Source organism: Lactuca serriola, chromosome 8, assembly GCF_051521515.1.
Source record: "Lactuca serriola cultivar US96UC23 chromosome 8, Lser_US96UC23_V15, whole genome shotgun sequence".
NCBI lineage: Eukaryota > Viridiplantae > Streptophyta > Magnoliopsida > Asterales > Asteraceae > Lactuca > Lactuca serriola.
The window spans coordinates 97869763-97874739 of record NC_136415.1 but is presented as its reverse complement, the minus strand read 5'-3'; positions in this window follow the sequence as shown (position 1 = coordinate 97874739).

The following is a 4977-nucleotide window of genomic DNA, read 5'->3' as shown; positions in this document are numbered from 1 at the left end:
ACTGCTACTCCCGAACAAATCAAGGAATCCAGGGTTCATGAGAGGGATGCAACAAAGGTGTCGTGTATTATGATTGCTACCATGATTGTTGAGCTTCAAAAGTCCTATGAGGACTTCTGGCCCTTCGAAATGCACCAAGATTTGATGGAAAGGTACCATCAAAGTGCTCAGCAGGAAAGGTATGAGATCATTTCCTCCATGATCACAACCAAAATGAATGATGGAGAGTCCATCACGGCCCACTTGCAAAAGATGCAAAGATATGTGGACCTCTTGCTGAAGTTGAATGTGAACTTCGATGAAGAGTTGGCCATTGATATCATCCTACATTCATTGCCTTCTTGTTATGATCAGTTCTGTATGAACTATCATATGAACAAGGAGGAGGTCACTCTAAGCAAACTTCAAGGCCTTCTAAGAAATGCAGAAAGCAACTTGAAAGGCAAGTCGGTTGTACCTACTCCTATTGTTGTTGCCCCTGTTCTGGCAATTGGACATGGGAAAGGGAAGAAGAGCAAGGCTCCTTCTAAGAGCCGCAAGGGAAAGTCTCTTAATGGATCCTATTCAAATGGGGCCAAAGTTGGTTATGCTAATCCCTCTACCAATCCAAAGGATGTAGAGCGCTTCCATTGTCATGAAAAAGGGCACTGGAAGCAATGTTGCCCCAAGTACTTGCAGGACATTAAGGATGGGAGGATAAAGCCCACCTTTGCAGGTATTTACACTATTCTTTATAATAACTAATCACATGCTAATTCTTGGGTCCTTGATACATGTTGTGGATTTCACATTTGTTATGATTTGCAGGGACTAAAAATAAGTAGGGATGTGGATCACGGGAAGATAAACTTAATCATGGGAAATAGGAAAATGTCGCCTGTCACCAAGATTGGAGTTTATTCTTTATTTCTTAGTAGTTGGTTGAATTTTGAATTGAATAATTCTTGTTATTCTTTGGAAATGGCGAGAAATATTATTTCCTTTCATAGTTTGTATAAACAAGGTTTTACCTTTTCTTTTAATAATGAAATTGGTAGTATTAATGCTTATTATAATGGTACATTTTATTTTGAAGCATTACCTTGTAATGGTATATATGAAACTGCGATGGTTGTAGATAACCTAGGAAATAAAGTGTTGAATATTGATTCGTCCATTGTTTTGGACAAGGAATGCTTGTGGCATTGTTGTCTTGGACATGTCAACAAGAAGAACATAGCCTAACTCCAAAAGGCTGGAGTTTTGGAGTCATTCAACTTGAATTCGGATGACACTCGCGAATCTTGTTTGCTTGGAAAGATGACCAAGCCACCCTTCATTGGTACTTGTGAAAGGGATGAAGGTTTGTTGGATCTCATACACACTTGTAACACCCGTAGATCCGGGCTAGTCAATTTAAAGGCAATAGGGGTCGAAAACGACTTTTCGACAAAAGATTATTAAGAATAAATATTCTCAACCAAGTTTTAGTATATGTTACAAGGTTTCTGTACATATAAAGAGTGTCGAAATCCGAGTTATAACGAAGAAGTTATGACCCGTCGAAGTTTCGCAACGGAACCGACATGATACCGGGAGGCGTAAATAGTGAATTTACGATAGAGCGAGATTTAGTCTTAGCGATCTAAATGAAAGTTGTAGTACTCGTAAATACCAACACGTGGATATAAAGAACATCGATAATAGAGCTCGTATGCGAAAGTTATGGACGAAGCTTAGTCCCTACTTTTCGAGCGCCGCGAATTCGATACAGTTTTGTAAATCCGAGATAGAATGAGAATTAGCCAACGAGGTCTAAATGAGAGTTGAAGATCTCATTAATAGAAACTCAACGGTAAAAAGATAGACAAAAATGGAGCTCGTATGCGAAAGTTATGGACGAAGCTTAGTCTCTACTTTTCGAGCGCGGCGAATTCGATACAGTTTTGTAAATCCGAGATAGAATGAGAATTAGCCAACGAGGTATAAATGAGAGTTGAATATCTCATTAATAGGAACTCAACGGTAAAAAGACAGACAAAAACAGAGCTCGTATGCAAAAGTTACGAATGAAGCTTGGAGACTACTTTACTATACAATTCCTATAAATAAGAGATGAACTCTTCATAATTTCCTCACACCTTCAAACCTTTCTTTCTCTCTCTAACTTCTCTATAACCTCCCTAAACCCCTCCCAAGTCTAGGGAACCTCCCTATCACGAGAAGAAATCCCTGGAGCGCCTGACGGCTCCGAGAAGAAAAGTTTTCGGCTCAGGAACGCTACTCCAGCGAAGCCCAGTTTTTAATAAAAAACCGTTGTAAGTGAGTTACGCCTATACTATATTTAATATAGCTTTTATTTAATTATAGTAACATTATTAGGACCTTAAAATAATTATTTGTGATATTATTATGAGTTATATTGAGTATTATTTAACGCTTATATAATAGTAATAATAACTAGAGTATTAATTAGTCGCGATTAATGTTAAAACTAAACTCTAGTGGTATTAATACTAGGTTTTGGTCAAGGAAAAAAATTGTTTTGAGATAACGAAGTGTTGTTCAAGTACCGAGTCACAACCTAATCAAGTGAGTGCATAGTTACTTTCAACTTACACATAGATATGAAGTATTTTATATAAATTACGTGCTATGTGTGCATATTATCTGAATACTTGCAATCTATGTTGGATGAACGTTTTATATATGTTTTCAATGATTTAAACTGTATATGTATTTTATATCTACAAAATGTGTTGGGTAAAACATGGGTAGATGTAATAGTTGTTGTGTGACAAAATAAAATAATGATAGGCCTCGTTATAGATGTTATTGATGATCCAGTCGTCTAGCGGAGTATAGATGACGACCACGGACCATTCTAGAAAGTCCAGTGGAACACTAGCAGGCTCGCAACCTGTAGGTGTTTATTTGAACTGTGTGTTTATTTGAACTGTGTGCTCACCAGATGTACTCCATCCCCCACATGGTTGCCTTAAGGCCATTTATTGCTGAGGAATCCCCTTAGCAGTAGTGTCCATCCCGATGGTAGTCCTTAGACTAGGTCCCTTGTGTTAGATGTTTTAGGGACGTAAAGTGAGGATAACGGGAACGGGTAATCGGTTTTGTTTGGTTTGATAAAGCTAATAACTTATTTATTGTGGGTTGAAAACCCTATGTGCTCACCAGGCTCCCAAGCTTGACCCACTCAGTTTCTTGTATTACAGGTAGTGGCACATGAGCATAGATGTGATGTCTTGGGATGAGAGATTAATGGATTTTAGGCCTATAAATACGGAATAATGTAGTAAGGCCTATGTTGTATTGTTTATGCTTATGATCTGTATCGAACATGACATCCCGAGTCTTTTTAAATGAAATACATTTCTACGGAAATGCTTTTGATAAATCTTTATCATATTTTGTTTTGGGACAAATTCCACAACACTTTTATTTAAAATATTACTCTGATTTTTAAACAAAGCATAAACGAAATCGGTCTTTTCTGACCGTGAAAATGGGGATGTCACAACACTGATGTGTGGACCCTTCAGAACCGCCACAAGGGATGCTAACCGCTTTTATATGACTTTTACTGATGATTACAGCAGATATGGCTATATCTACTTAAGCAAGCATAAGTCAGAAACCTTGGAAAAGTTCAAAGAGTTTAAGCAAGAAGTGGAGAATCAATTGTACAAGAAGATAAAGATTTTGCGATCTGATCAAGGAGGAAAGTATCTTAGTATCGAGTTCCTAGACTATCTTAAGGAATGTGGAATTGTTTCACAGTTGATGCCACCTAGGACACCGCAGTTGAATGGTGTGGCTGAGAGGTGCAATCAAACCTTGATGGACATGGTTCGTTCCATGATGAGTCGAGCTTTGTTACCTATCTCATTCTGGGAGTATGCCTTAGAGACTCTCGCCCATATCCTTTGTAACATCCCAAGTTTTGCCATTTGTAGTCCCTGGGAATAGAAGGGTAAAGTCATGAAAAGTCTAAGGGCTAGATTGTAAATTTGGGACCAGGAGGAGTACGCCGCACGTATATAAGGGTATGTTGGGCGTAATCTTGTGTACGTTGGGCGTACTCATAAAAGATGGAAACCCTAATAATTGGAGTTGGGGTCTATATAAACATCCTTATAGTCCATTCCCTCTCATCACTCTCAGCCTCCATCTTTCAGAAACGTTCCAAAACCCTAGTCCTTGTGAGAGAGTGTGATTTGGTGGGTATTTTGAGCTCTTGAAGGTGGATTCATTGCATCAAGGAGTTGGAGAAGGAGTTTGTCTTGTAGATCTGAAGTTGTGTTGTACCCTAGAAGCTCCAGAAGGTAAAAAGCTTCAATCTTTATGTTTTTATAGCATAGATCTAGTCATTCTAGCATTTTGGAATCATTTCTTGTCCCCAACAGTTCCAAGATGATGTATGTTGTGATTTGGACGAGATGAGCTGTCCTTTCAGACTCTTGGAGGGGTTTGAGTGTTAAAAATGAGGTCCCAATGGCATAAGATGTCCCATACATGAATTAGGAAGGTATTAATGGATTAAGACCTTAGATTAAGAGCTTTCTGGATGTCCAAAGTGTTAAAGTTCGAGACTTTATGAGTGCTAGGCACATTTGGTCGATGGATCTGAAGTTTGGGCTTAAGTGCTTAAGCCATAAAGCAGTTATGAGGATTTTTGTTTAGTTCGTGTACGCCCCGCGTAGGAAGCTGTACGCCCAGCGTACAAGGTCAACAGCCCCATTTTCCAGTCATCATGAGTCGAGGTACGCCCTGCGTACCAGAGGAGTACGCCCAGCGTACGTCCTCTATTGGGTTTTTGATTTGGGGCTATGCGTTTTGGGCTATTTATGGGCTAGCTGGACTTGGGCCTTCGCTGGACACTATGGATATGGTGTGTTGGGCCAAGTCTTGGTAATGGATCTTGGATTTAGACCCAATTAGGTAGTTGGGCCCAATTTGGAAAATTGGGCCGATAATGGGCCT